Consider the following 15,040-nt stretch of genomic DNA (forward strand, 5'->3'; position numbering starts at 1 on the left):
TTAATGCTAAAGACCATAAAACTTATTTTTGTTTACCTTCAATCCTGTTTCACTTCCAGAGTGAAAAGTCAAAGATATATTATAATATATTGGATGGGGGTGGGAAAGCATCCAGTATGATGCACTTTCATTGACTAGACAACTTAGCAATTCAACAACTCTAACAAATTTTAACTTTTGTTAAAATTTTTTTAGCAATGGGGCCGGCGCTGTGGCGCAGTGCGTTGACGCCCTGGCCTGAAGCGCCGGCATCCCATATGGGCGCGGGTTCAAGACCTGGCTGTTCCACTTCCAATCCAGCTCTCTGCTGTGGCCTGGGAAAGCAGTAGAAGATGGCCCAATTCCTTAGGTCCCTGCACACATGTGGGAGACCCAGAAGAGGCTCCTGGCTTCGGATCAGCGCAGCTCTGGCCGTTAGGGCCATCTGGAGAGTGAACTATCAGATGGAAGGCCTGCCTCCCCCCGCCCCTCTCTCTCTCTATCGCTGTAACTCTGACTTGAAAATAAATAAATCTTAAAAAAAAAATTTTTAGCAAATGTTAGTCATTTAAATATTGAAGCCCAGTGTTATATACCCAGTTCAATTTTCAGAAGCATTAAATAAATGCTGCCTATAATATGGGAGATACCCTTAAATATTACCTTCATATATCTTTTATGTTCTAGTAGTGTCTTTTTGGTTTGGTTTGATCTGAAAGGGAGGGACAGAGAGAGAGAGAGAGAGAGATCTTCAATACACTGGGTCACTCCGTGATGCCTACAACAGCCAAGGCTAGGCCAGGCCAAAGCCAGGAGCCCAGAACTCAGGCTGGGTCTCCCATGTGTGGCAGCAGACTAAATTCTTAAATTATCACCTACTACCTCCCAGGGTGCGTATTAGCAGAAAGGTGGAATCTGAAGCAAAGCCAGGACCTGTCAGGCACTCTGACATCAGGTGCAGGAATGCCTTAACAACTGTACCATACACCCACTCCTAGTCAGGGTTTTTTTTTTTTTTTTTTACAATTTTATTTGAGAGGTAGAGTTACAGACAGTGAGAGGGAGAGACAGACACAAAAGTCTTCCATCCGTTGGTTCACTCCCCAAATGGCCGCAACGGCCAGAGCTGTGCCAATCTGAAGGCAGGAGCCAGGTGCTTCTTCCTGGTCTCCCATGTGGGTAAGGGGCCCAAGCACTGGGGCCATCCTCCACTGCTAACCCAGGCCATAGCAGAGAGCAGGACTGGAAGAGGAGCAGCCAGAACTAGAACCGGAGCCCATATGGGATGCCGGCGCCACAAGTGGAGGATCAACCTACTGCGCCATGCACCAGCCCCCAGTTTTTGTTTTGTTTTGTTTTGACAGGCAGAGTGGACAGTGAGAGAGAGAGAGAGAGAGAGAAAGGTCTTCCTTTGCCGTTGGTTCACCCTCCAATGGCCGCCACTGCAGCAGGCGCACCGTGCTGATCCGATGGCAGGAGCCAGGAGCCAGGTGCTTTTCCTGGTCTCCCATGGGGTGCAGGGCCCAAGCACCTGGGCCATCCTCCACTGCACTCCCTGGCCATAGCAGAGAGCTGGCCTGGAAGAGGGGCAACCGGGACAGAATCCGGTGCCCCGACCGGGACTAGAACCCGGTGTGCCGGCGCCGCTAGGCGGAGGATTAGCCTATTGAGCCACGGCGCCGGCTGTTTTTTTGTTTTTTAAAAGAGTTCATGGGTGAGACTAGCAGCAGGAAATGGTATATAAAATTCTATGTAGGGGGGCTGGCACGGTGGCATAGCAGGTAAAGCTGGCATCCCATATGGGCGCCAGTTCGAGTCCCAGCTGCTCCACTTCCAATCCAGCTCTCTGCCATGACCTGGGAAAGCAGATGGCCCAAGTTCTCGGGCCCCTACACCCACAAGGGAGACCTGGAGGAGGCTCCTGGCTTTGGATCAGCACAGCTCTGGCCGACCCAGCCATCACGGCTAAGTGAGGAGTGAACCAGTCGATAGAAGACCTCTCTCTCTCTCTCTCTCTCTGCCTCTCCTACTCTGTGTAACTCTTTCAAATAAATAAATAAATCTTTAAAAAAAAATTCCACGTGGGGCCAACACTGTGGCACAGTAGGTTAATCCTCTGTCTGTGGCACTGGTATCCCATATGGGCGCGGGTTCAAGTCCTGGCTGCTCCTCTTCCAGTCCAGCTCTCTGCTGTGGCCCGGGAAGGCAGTGGAGGGTGGCCCAAGTACTTAGGCCCTGTACCCGGATAGGAGACCAGGAGAAGCACCTGGCTCCTGGCTTCGGATCGGCGCAGCGCGCCAGCCGTAGCAACCATTTGTGGGGTGAACCAATGGAAGGAAGACCTTTCTCTGTGTCTCTCTCTAACTCTGCCTGTCAAAAAAAAAAAAAAAAAATACTCCACGTAGGTGTTCATATTTGCATCTTCTGACCTAGGTCCACACCTTCCATCAAAATCTTAAAGGACTTCATAATCTCCAAATAGGCAGAAAACTACTAATGTATTTTACAGACCTAAGAGAAGTGGAAAATTAATTGCTAAGTAAAATAAGGTATTCCTTCCACAAAAATGAAAACTCACAAGCCTTCTGGTTTTCCCAACTCTTGTTGTGTGCCTGAAATAAAAGCAGGAGTTTGAACTCATTTGCCCAGTGAAAGACACTGCCTGTCACCACATAACTCTCTCTGCAGTAATAAAAAAGGTTAATTATCTCTTTACCAAAAAGCCAAGATTCACTTGCAACAACCTGGAATAGCTAGGTGATATAAAACTTTTTTTCAATGGTCTTGCACCGTCTAAACTTTTTTGCAATAAAAGTTGTATACATTTTTCACCTACATGACCTCATGTTCCAAGACACAAAATGGCCAAAGTAATTATTCTCTTACTATAGTCCTTGCTTTCTTTCAGAATTTCACAATAATTCATGTTCAAGATGTCAATGGTAACAGCATTATTTATCTCAAAAAGACAAAGTAATTCTATCCCTAGTCTGTCCGTGTAAATCTAAGAATTTGCCACCAGCTATCAAAGACACTGGCAGAACTTACTGGACAATGTTCCAAAAACCAGCACTAACATGACTTTTTAAAGTAAGTGAGAAAATTTACCCTTTCCACAAAAAGAGAAAGGTAGGATTCAAAGTTCTTAGGATTCTGGAATTATACATCAACAGGATAAAAGCCAAAGTTAAAGAAAAAAAAAATCAGACTGTTTATTCACATTTCAAATCAAGGCAAAACATATTCAAAATTGTTCACTTTCAGCTTCTTGAATATTTTCTGCTTAAAGTATCCATTTTCTCCAAAGGAGCGTGATTAAAAATTCCTTTAAAATGTTTTTCAAGCTAACTTCCAATGTTCCTGCTATGCAGACTGAATTTTTCATCTGATTATTTTAGGAAAAGAGTAGCCTCATTCATAAGTTACCATTAAACCTAAAAGGGGAAACACGTTTCTTTCCAGAACCTTAGGGGGAAAAAAATGAGGAAAGTTGATGAAAGAACACTAGTGCCACGTCTTTTCCCCTCCCCCACTCACGTAGTGGCTATTGCATCCCTACAGAGCGCATTCCAAAGGAAAGTCCAAGAGCCACAGCTCTCGGAGAAACAGTTAAGTGGAAATTGGCAAGTTCTCTGGCTTTTCAGATCAGTTCCTAAAAGGGGATCTAGCTGCTGCTTCATCACTTTCTTTAAAAAACAAAAAGGAAAGAAAGGGGTAAAAGGGGGGGGGGGGGGCGTGCAAACACTCCGAGAGTCCTCCACTTTACCCAGAACACCCACACATGTGAGCGTCTACAAACGGAATCTATATTTAATAGATTTGATTTTTCTTTTTTTTTTTTTTTTAAGGCGAAATGCTCTCCTTTTGATCGTTCCTTCCTCCCGCTTGAAACATACATCTGGGAGGCTGATCACGTAATCCAACTCAGAATTCCTCCACAGCCCGTGGAATTTGTTTGCACTCTGAAAACCTCTAGATCCTCCGCGTAGCGATCAAAGCGGAGGGCAGCGAGGAGAGCCCAGAGAGGCAAGCTCGTGCGCCTTCACGGAGATTTATGGGGAAGAAGAGGAAGCAGCCCAGCTTCCCCGACTGGGTGATCTGACAGCCGGCTTCCTCCGCGGGGACAACTCGGCACCCCGGGCTACGTCTGGCGGCTGAGGCGGCGCCGCCGCGCGCAACAGATAGAGGAGTTCAGCGAGAACTTTCTGGGGAGGTCCACTAGCCCGACCCGACCGACTGTTCCACTGGGCAGAAACGCCGGGAGCGCTTACAATCTGCTCTTCACTGCCACATGCTAACCATCTGCAGCCGTGGCGGCCAGAAGCCCACGCCCCGCCCTCGCGTTCCCCTCAGCTGTGTAGCGAGGACCAGGTAAGGAGGGAGCTTGAGAGAAAAAAAAAAATCAACAGGGTGATTCCACCCCGGGAAGAACATTCAAGAAAGTCCTGGTCCCCGGGGCGGGGACAGCGGCTGCTGCAGCCGCCGCGGTCGGAAGCGGGACGGGGGCGGAGGTGGGAAGGGGAGCGTGGGAGAGGGCAGCCGGGCCTGGGGGGCGCGGGGCGCGGGGCGACTTGCCAAGCCTCCAGACGGCGAGCTACCGCGGCTGCTGCGGTGGACGGGAGAGCCCTCGCCCCCCGAGCCCGCCCTCCAGCACGGGGAGACACCGGACCGCCGCAGCCGCCCGTGCGAGCACCACGGCTGCCCGCGGGCCTCCGTTCTCAGCGTCCAAGGTCGAAAGAGCACCTCACCTGGAACGTGGGACGGGACGACGGCACGCTCCTCAGGTCCCTGTCGCCTGCCCCCGGGGCCGGCTACCTACACCCTGCCCTCAGTCCGCTGGCGGCGCGACTGGGCAGCAGAGGGAGCCAGTTAGCCCTTTTATAACCTCCAGGCCGCGACGGCAGCGCCGGGGAGGAGGCGTCCGCTGCCCTCGCTACGTGAGGCCGATCACACCCGCGCCCCGGCGACTGCGCAGGCGCCCGTCCCCGCCCTCCCGCCCGCCCCCACCCGTGGCGGGCCCGTGGAGTGTGAGGCCGAGAGGAGGGGCTGGGCCGGGCCGCCGTGGGCCGGGCCGGCAGGCCTGGGCGGCAGCGCGCCTGCGCAAGGCTCACGCCACGCCGCTGTTTCCGTGGTTACCACGGGCTTCCTCGGCTCCTGTTGGTGTGGCGCCCGGGTTTCGGGGTCCGCGTGAGGGCTAGCCAAGACGTTAAAAATGAGGGGAGCGAGGGCGTGTAGAAAGTAAAGCAGAAAGTCATGGTGTTTCGGCTGGCCTGGGCCCAAAGGCTTTTGGCTCTTACTGTCCTCTCACATTGCTCAGGGCATCTCATAGCTATGGCGCTCAGTCTCCCACGTTTACGCTCCATCAGCAGAGGGTAGGCTGAAAGCCGCTGAGTCAGATTGTCTGGATTCAGATCTTGGCTCAGTCCTGCTGGGGTTTAACAATCTCTTAATTCAGTTCCATCATGGATAGGAATAACGGACTACCAATGCCGGGGGATTGTTGTGAGAATCAGATGGTGAGGGTAGGGCTCGGAGCACGTGCCTCACCAGCGCCCAGCGATTCGGTTGGAACGTTCAGGAGTCTCTGTCAGACGCCGAAGGTCGCGTTTGTTCCTAGTCTAGTGGGTCATCAGTATTCCTGAAAGAAGAAGGCCTTACTGTCAGGCAGCAGTGAAGGAGATCCTTTGACCTTGTCGGTGAATGGGGGGGAAACGCTGATATTCGTTAAAAATTGTTTTCTAAACTTATCTGTGTACCCCACAAAGTATAGCAAGAATTAACATGTAACTCTTATCTGGAAGATGGGCTTGATTATAAAAATACAGAATTCGAGGGACAGTACCTGGGGAGCCCTAGGCAAACCAGAAAGTAACGATGGTGCTGTCTGAATGGACGGTTCTCGAAGTAGTCCAAGCTCGCGGCTGTTTCGTACTAAGACCGTATTCCCCTTTTCCGCCCCAACACTGCAGTGGGGTATTCCGGAGACTAGGTGTGCTTGGGTGTTGCCGTGGATTGAAAATTGAAAACAGCGCATTTGTATGTCTTCTTTCAGGCCGGGTGTTGAAGAGATTTGCAGCAACATTATACTCCTCGCACCACGTTGGTTTTTTTTGTTTTGTTTTGTTGGGTTTTTTTTTTGCCTTGGAAAATATAGTTATTTTCATTTAAAAGTTATTTATGTTAACATGTAACACATGATAATTTTTAAATGAATTAATGACTCAATATTTTCCATATTTAACTCCTGATGCCGTAGATGTTGGTGGACGCGATTGCCGTATTGCAATCCTCAGTACTTTCTGGGAGTGTGAAGTGGTCACAGACCCAAGAGTGACTCCAGGCCGCAGGGCAGATTAAGCGAAGCCAACAAGGCTGCAGCTTCAGCGCACCTTATTTGCACTGCCCCTTTCCTAGGCAGAGGCTCCTGTAAAGCTTGTAAAAGCAGACATTTTACCTGCAGCTTTCAGTCAGCACAGACTTCCCTTCTGCGGTGCTTCCTTTTGTCTCATGGTGTTGGCATCTTAAAAATTTAGCTGAAGTTGACTTAAGGATACATTTGGTTTCAGTTTAGTGGAATATATTTTTGTAACCCATAGTCACTTGCATGTGTAGTTAAGATATTGCCAGCTGTCCCAGGGTAAGACTGGTATCTAAGAATATTCCTACCACCCATTGTGCTGACCCACCCAGCACTGTTGAAACGTAGGTGCAGGGCCAGACCTTTTATAGTTAGCTGAATGCGTCCTGTGTTCCAGCATCAAAAATACGTGGATCAAAGAGGAAAAGCAGGGCTGACATTTAGGGGGCCTGAAGGTTACCTGTGGGAAATTCTTGCAGATAGCGGACATGTAAAAAAATTAAAGTTGTAGTGCTTATCAAAACAAGAAAGGCAATTATTTTCTGCCAGAATTTAATAAGAACATCCCCAACAAACGTTATCAGTTTAAAGGAGGTTCATAATCTGTGAATCCTTTTCAGTAATTTATTAAGCATCCTATTAGAGTATCCAAAATTTACCATAATTCTAAATATCTGTATGATATTATCAACAGTGAGTTATGGAACTAAAAGAACCTTTTCTAACATATCTCTATGATAATATAAAACTTTAAACAACCATGATAAGAGAAAAAGCTGTTAGCTACCTATCTTCTCCATAGAATTTGTTACAAAATTATTACCATATGAAGAGATAAACAACATGAAGCCTAGGGGCAGGCATGTGGCACAGTAGGTTAAGCCTCTGCCTGCGATGCACATATCCAATATAAACGCCAGTTCAAGTTCTGGCTGTTCCACTTCTCCCTGCTAATGTACCTGGGAAAGCGGTGTAGATTGACCTAAGTTTCTGGGACCCTGACACCCACGTAGGAGGCCTGGATGGAATTCCACACTACTGGGATCGTTCAGGCTGTGGTGGCCATTTGGGAAGTGAACCAGCAGATAGAAAATCTGTATTTCTCCCTCACTCTCTTCATTTCTAATAAGCAAATCTTTTTTTAAAAAATAAAGAAGAAAAATATGAGGCATGATGATGGCCCAAGTGCTTGGGCCCCTGCACCCACATGGGAGACCCAGAAGAAGCTCCTGGCTCCTGGCTTCGGCCTGGCCCAGCCCCAGACGTTGCAGCAACTTGGGGAGTGGCCAGCCTCTGTCTCTTCCCTTTTCTCTGTAAAGCTACCTTAAATAAATAGATAAATCTTTTTTAAAAAAATGAGACTTTTAAAAAAATGAGAATGACAGATGTTCTAAATAGCACTCTGGCCTCAGAATCAGCCCTAAAGGCATTCCGATCTAGCTGAAAAGCCCATGAGAGTATTTCAGGCATGGAAAGCCAAGACACTCTGGCAAAAGATCTCTGTGAGTGAGATCCCAGTGGAAAGAACAGGTCTTCAAAGAAGGAGGTACCCTTCTCTGAAGGGAGGAGAGAACCTCCACTTTGACTATGACCTTGTCTAAACAAGATAAGAGTCGGAGAACTCAGAGGGCTTCCATAGCCTTGGAAACTCATGACTGGTGCATAGGGAGATTACTGATGCCATAAACAGGAGTGTCAATTGGTAAAGTCAACAACAGGAGTCACTGTGCACTTACTCCTCATGTGGGATCCCTGTCCTTAATGTGCTGTGCATTGAGATTTAATGCTATAACGAGTACTCAAACAATATATTTCACTTTGTGTTTCTATGGGGGTGCAAACTGTTGAAATCTTTACTTAATGCATACTAAACTGATCTTCTGTAAAAAAAAAAAAAAAGAAAGAAATTATCAATTCCCAACTTGACTCTCACTGGGATTAAACATGACAATAGGTCTGATCTGATTTCATCATCATTTAAAAAAAATCATCTATTATTTTTCACTTTATGTTTCTGTGTGGGAGCAAACTGTTGAAATCCTTACTTAATGTATACTAAGCTGATCTTCTGTATATTAAGATAATCGAAAATGAATCTTGATGTGAATGGAAGGGGAGAGGGAGTGGGAAAAGGGAGGGTTGTGGGTGGGAGGGACGTTATGGGGGGGAAGCCATTGTAATCCATAAGTCGTACTTTGGAAATTTATATTCATTAAATAAAAGTTAAAAAAAATTTAAAAAAATGAGACTAAAAGATGTACAGAAAGAAAACTAATATAGAGGTGTGTCAGATAATTAATGAAGATAGTATGTTCTTTTTCTGAATTTAAGATGTTCATGATTGTCTTAGCCCATTTAATATTGCTATAACAAACTACCTGAGAATGGGTACTTATTAAGAAAAGAGGCAGGCTGGCGCCACGGCTCACTAGGCTAATCCTCCACCTACAGCACCGGCACACCGGGTTCTAGTCCCGGTCGGGGCGCCGGGTTCTGTCCAGTCGCTCCTCTTCCAATCCAGCTCTCTGCTGTGGCCTTGGAGTGCAGTGGAGGATGGCCCAAGTGCTTGGGCCCTTGCACCCGCATGGGAGACCAGGAGAAGCACCTGGCTCCTGGCTTTGGATCAGCGCAGTGCGCCAGCCAGCCGTAGGGGCCATTTGTGGGGTGAACCAACAGAAGGAAGACCTTTCTCTCTGTCTCTCTAACTCTGCCTGTCAAAAAAGAAAAAAGAAAAGAGGCATTATTTTGGCTCATGGTTTTGGTGAGAGTAAGTCCAAGACTGGGCAACCATATCTGGCAAGGGCTTCATGCCACTTCATAATATGGTGATCAGCATCACATGGCAGAACCATGAGTAAAAGAGAGCGAGAATAAGAGAAAAAGTTCACATGTGGAAAGAGAAAGCAAGAGAACAAGCCAAGAAATCCAGACTTACTTTATAACAACCTACTCTTGACAGGGCCAGAGCTGTGGCGCAGCAGGTAAAGCTGCTGCCTGCAGTGCCGCCATCCCATATGGGCACCAGTTCTGGCTGCTCCACTTCCAATCCAACTCTCTGCTATGGCCTGGGAACGCAGTACAAAATGGCCCAAGTCCTTGGGCCCCTGCACCCACATGGGAGACCTGGAAGAAGCTCCTGGCTCCAGGCTTCGGATCGGCGCAGCTCTGGCCATTGCAGCCAGCTGGGGAGTGAACCAGCGGATAGAAGACATTCTCTCTCTCTCTCTCTCTCTCTCTCTCTCTCTCTCTCTCTGCCTCTCCTTCTCTCTGTGTAACTCTGACTTTCAAATAAATAAATCTCAAAAAAAAAACCTACTCTTGTCAGCAGTCCAGTCCTCAGGACCTACTCCTCCACGATGGCCCTGAATTCTTTCTGAGGTTGGTGCCCCAGTGACTTCTTCACCACCCACTAGCCCTCCCCTCAGAGGTTCCATCACCTCTTGATGCTGTTGCATGGGGGACCAAACCTTCAGCACATGAACCTTTGAGAGAAAAACCATATCCAACCCATAGCAATAGTGTTTGTCAGTTTTTTTTTTTTTTACATTGCCATTTGCTTGCCCAAAACAGGCACTTCATATTAAATCTACATTCAACTCCTGCTCAGTCATAAGGAAAATGAGAGCTACCTGGAAAAGTAGAAACAGAGTAACACAAGGCCCCTCTGAATGGCCTCTCTGTAAACCTCTAGTAAATCTCTTTGTCTTGAATCTGGGAAAGGTGAAGGTGTTTATCAATCAATAAATTCGTCATGGGATGCAGACTGTGGCACAATGGGTTAAGCCACTGCATGGGATCCCCCATCTCATGTCAGAGTGCCCTGGTTCAAGTCCTGCCTCTGCCACTGATCCAGCTTCCTGCTAATGCACTCCCTAGGAGGCAGATGATGATGGCTCAAGTAGTTGGGTCCCAGCCACCCATGTGGGAGACCAGATGGAGTTCCTGGCTTCCGGCTTCAGCCTGAGCCAGCCCTTACTATGGCAGGCATTTGGAGAGTGCGAGAGCAGATGGAAGGTCTCAGTCTCTCTCTTGCTTGGTTACTCTTTCAAATACATAAACATTCCAATATAAATATTTGTGAAGAAAATACTCAAAGTTACTTCTGAGTATATTCTTAGGAAAAGACTAATTTTTTCTGTAGCTATGGTAACAACAAACAATGACAACTTAACAATGAACAAGCCTCTCTAAAAGGATGGGAGGGCTGGCGCTGTGACGTAATGGGTAGAGCCGCCGCCTACAGTGCCGGCATCCCAGCAGAGAGATGAAAATTATAAAAAGGGGTCAAATACAAATGCCAGGAGGAAAAATTCTATGATATTGAGAAATGAATATTTCTTTTGATGGACCCATGGTGAGAAAAGAAGGTCAAATCATCCAGATGAATACAGAGACAGAAAAAAAAAAAGAGGAATGAAAACAGAGTTGAGCATCCAAAATTGTGAGACAATATGAAAAATACTACACATGTGTGGTTGGAGAAATGGTGTATCTGAAAAGAGAATGACAGCATATTTCAAAAATAACAGAAGACATCCAACTACAGGTCCAGAGAATTCTCTACTTTCAAATAAGAGATGGCCTTCCTTATCCAAACAAGCCTGGTTCACATCAGTAATGTGACAGTCTTGGCACAGTAATTTAGAGATGGGCACTTAACCCATCATAATCAATTCATTAAATTCTTTGACCTCAGGAATTGTTTTGTTAGAGACTTACAAGGAGGATTATAACCTAAATTAGTCCAAATAGAGTGAAAATCGACCCTGAGGATAGATGGGTACTCTGCATAGAAACAAGAAAGTAAATGGACATATGATCATCGGAAGCCATTTCTTTTCCATGAGAAAGACCAATTTGAAGCACATGGAATAGGCTAGCGCTAAGAGGAACTGGTGTCTGAGACCTGAACTACAGTCGGATTTTTCAATAGGTAACCTCATAAATTCCCTCTGGCTTAAGGGAATAAATAAATTTATAAAATAAATATTTATTTTAAATAAATAATTTTCAGTTTTCTCAAATCACAGATCTTAATTGATGTAGTACCCTAACACCAGTAGTAAGAACCATTTTAGAGGAAGTTCCAACTCAGCTTTCAACTTTTATTTTGCTTTGGAATAAATTTCTAATTTTCAAAGGAAAAGTACCCATTTCCAAAAGAGATGGTGTTGGGGAGAATTCTCCTTTTACTCAGCAACTATAGTATTAAGGAAATTTATTTTAATTATTCACTTCTTCATTTATTCAACAGATATTTACTGAGTACCTACAATGTACCAGGTATTATATTAGGTATTAGAAATGTGCTGGTGAATAGACACAGCTATTTGTTAATTTTGGTTTATGAGAATGTACGAATAGTATGACAGCTGTAACTGACTGTGTTCCTTTCCCATTTTCTGGTGTCTTTCTTTAGTGTTGCATCACATTTTGAATATAAATAGTTTGAGTTGTGCATATTAAATATTTTTAAGGTCTATAGTTTGCACAGGAATATCCAACAGCTATTCTAACAAGCATGGAAAATGTTTACAAATTTTTTAAGTATTAATTGAAAGCAAGAAGTTACATTTGAGAATAATGCTTCTATTTATAAACAAACAGAATCTGACTTGGCTGTGGGAAAGATTTGTAGAGCTTGGCTGGTCCACGCATTCTTCCACCCAAATGAGCTTGTCAAGTATTCAAACACATCGGGCAAGAATGCCAGCAATCTCAGCTTTATTTGATGAAGCAAGATTTAGAGTTTAGGACCTGGAGTTCATTCAGTCACAGAATTACAGAATTTGGTAAGAAGAATAACTCAGACTGAAGGAGCAATGACAGAATCAGTGAACTCAGACTGTAGTGTACCATTAAGAGTCCATCTTTAAGTTTTGTTTTTTTTTTAAGATTTATTTTTTTGAAAGAATTAGAGAGAAGAGGAGAGAGAGAGAGAGAGGTTTTCCATCTGTTTATTCAGTCCCCAAATAGCCAAAATGGTTGGAGTTGAACCAGACCAAAGCCAGTAGACAAGAGATTCTTACGGGTCCCACACGTGGGTGCAGGGACCCAAGTACTTGGGCCGTTGTCTGCTGCTTTCCCAGATGCATGGGCAGGGAGCTGGTTTCAAAGTGGATCAGCTAGGACTTGAACCAGCATTGATGCCAGCATCACAGGCAGTGGCTTTACCCGTTATGCCACAATGCCACCTCCTACCTTTAAAGTTTTAAAAAGTTTTATTGATTTTATTTTATGTGAGAGAGAGAGAGAGACACCATCTATTCTATCTGCTGATTCATTTCCTAAATGCCTGCAACAGCCAGGGCTGGACCAAACCTGGAAGGCAATCCAGGTCTCCCACAGGGTGGCAGGGACCAAGTACCTGAAGCCATCATGTGCTGCCTCCTAGGGTGTGCATTACTAAAAAGCTGGATCAGAAACAGAGCCAGGACTCAAGTCAAGAATCTTCCATCTACTGGTTCACTCCCCAAATGGTCCCAACTGGGAGGGCTGGGCCAGGCTGAAGCCAGGATGGGTGCAGGGTCCCCAGGATTTGGGCCATCTTCTGCTGTTTTCCCATGCATGTCAGCAGGGAGCTGGTTTGGAAGTGGAGCAGCTGGGACTCGAACAGGCATCAATATGGGATGCTGGCACTGCAGGCAGTGCTGTAACCTCTATGCCACAGCACCAGCCCCTAACTTTAACTTTTATGCTAAAATTTCTTCATGTACCAAAAGGCTACAATAACATTTGCAATATAAATCACACAAAGATATTATGAAAACTCAGCTGAGATGGATATTTTGAAAGTTCTTCAAAAGGATGAAGTACCATATTAATAGGAGTAATCATCATTGTGTGCTATATGATATGGAGTTGCATAGATTTTTGTTGTGTTGCTTTTTTAAAAGAAGATTTATTTCTTCATTTGAAAGGCAGAGTTATGGAGAGAGAGGTCAATACACACACAGAGAGATCTTCCATCTGCTGGTTCACTCCCCAGATGGCCATAATGGCCAAGGTTGGGCCAGGCCTAAGCCAGGAGCTTCTTCCAGGTCTCCCACATGGGTGCAGGGGCCCAACTACTTGTGCTATCTTCTTCTGCTTTCCCAGGTACATTAGCAGGGAGCCAGATGAGAAGTGGAGCAGTCAGGACATGAACCAGTGCCCATACAGGATGCTGGTGTTGCAGGCAGTGACTTTACCTGCCACACCACAGCACTGGCTCCTTTTTTGTCGCTTTAAAATCATAGAATCAAACAAGAGGACTTTTAGACCTACTTGAACAAATTTGAAAAAAAATGCAAAGTGGAAATTATTAGAACTAGTTTTTCGAGGAAAAAGTGTAAATAGGAAAGATATTTATAGCATCTATAATCAGTCCATGGTTAATGTTAGTTCTCAATCTTGAAGTGAAATAATACTATTTTATGTTCAGTACTAACTTAAGAGCCACAGTAGGGGACTGGCGCTGTGGCATAGCAGGTAAAGCCACTGCTTGCAGTGCCAGCATCCCATATGGGCACCAGTTCGCGTCCTGGCTGCTCCACTTCCAATCCAGCTCTCTGCTATGGCCTGGGAAAGCAGAAGATGGCCCAAGTCCTTGGGTCCCTGAACCCACATGGGAGTCCCAGAAGAAGCTCCTGGCTCCTGGCTTCGGATCAATGCAGCTCTGGCCGTGAAGTGAACCAGCGGTGGGAAGACCTCTCTCTCTCTCTCTCTGCCTTTGCCTCTCAAATAAATAAATAAATACATACATAAATAAATAATAAAATAAAGTATATGTTAAAAAAAAGCCACAGTGGTAGAATGATTGCATATCTATACCTGTGTAATAAAAAAATATAACCTTGTGGGGCTGGGGCTGTGTCATAGTGGGTTAAGCTATCGCCTGCAGCACCAGCATCCCATACTGCACCTGTTCAAGTACTGGCTGCTCCACTTCCAATCCAGCTCCCTGTTAATGTGGCTGGAAAAGCAGCAGAGGGTGGCCCAAGTCCTTGGGTCCTTGATACTCATTCCCTGACCTGGGTAAAGTCTCCTGGCTCCTGGCTTCTTCCTGGCCCAGCCCTGGCTTTTCATCTGGGCAATGAACCAGTGAATGGAAGATCAATCTCTCTCTCTCTCTTTCTCTCTCTCTCTCTCTCTCTCTCTCTCTCTCTGTCTCTCTCTCTCTCTCCCCACTCCTTCTCTGTAACTCTGCCTTTCACATAAATAAAATAAACCTCAATTTTAAAACTTTAACCTTGCTCAAGAAGAGATCTGTCCTTTCCTTGTGGTTTCTTGGAGGTAACCTGCTGCCCGATGGCAGTGTCTTTGTTTGCCCAAGGGCCTTACCTTACACAGGAGTGTCTAACAAAGGGGCTTGGGCTGGTGGATGACCACCATGGAGACAGACCAACAGTTTGATTTAGGATGGAGCTTTGGATGATGCAGCCAAAACTCTGGACACCAAAGCCCTAGCAGAATTTCCCTAGTTGGAAAAACCTTGTTGTCGTCCGTGGATTCTGAGTAGCAACACACCCTGACTCTGTGCAGTGAGAGCAATGGAAGTTCCATATTTAGTTCTTCCCCAGACTCCACCCTAAATGCTTCTTTCCTGGGCTGATTTTATCCTGTATGCCTGCTCTGTAATAAGCTGTAACCATGAGTACATAGCTCTCAGTGGGTTCTGTGAGTCCTTTTATCAGAACTGAAAGTGGTTTTGGAAACTGCTCA

General features: G+C 45.9%; 2 protein-coding genes across 7 annotated transcripts in view; one reads left to right on the forward strand and one right to left on the reverse strand.

Moving 5' to 3' along the window:
* Positions 1–4,833, reverse strand: part of P4HA1 (prolyl 4-hydroxylase subunit alpha 1) — a 103,062-nt gene extending 98,229 nt beyond the window's left edge. For both annotated transcript variants that reach the window (XM_002718425.6, XM_002718426.6), the window contains exon 1: positions 4,728–4,833. The gene's annotated coding sequence lies outside the window, so the exon portion shown is untranslated. The remainder of the gene's footprint in view (positions 1–4,727) is intronic.
* Positions 3,701–15,040, forward strand: part of NUDT13 (nudix hydrolase 13) — a 40,027-nt gene continuing 28,687 nt past the window's right edge. For all 5 annotated transcript variants that reach the window (XM_070057857.2, XM_051823780.3, XM_089313434.1 and 2 more), the window contains exon 1: positions 3,701–4,350. The gene's annotated coding sequence lies outside the window, so the exon portion shown is untranslated. The remainder of the gene's footprint in view (positions 4,351–15,040) is intronic.

Source organism: Oryctolagus cuniculus, chromosome 15, assembly GCF_051225735.1.
Source record: "Oryctolagus cuniculus isolate XC-2025 breed Fujian yellow rabbit chromosome 15, ASM5122573v1, whole genome shotgun sequence".
NCBI lineage: Eukaryota > Metazoa > Chordata > Mammalia > Lagomorpha > Leporidae > Oryctolagus > Oryctolagus cuniculus.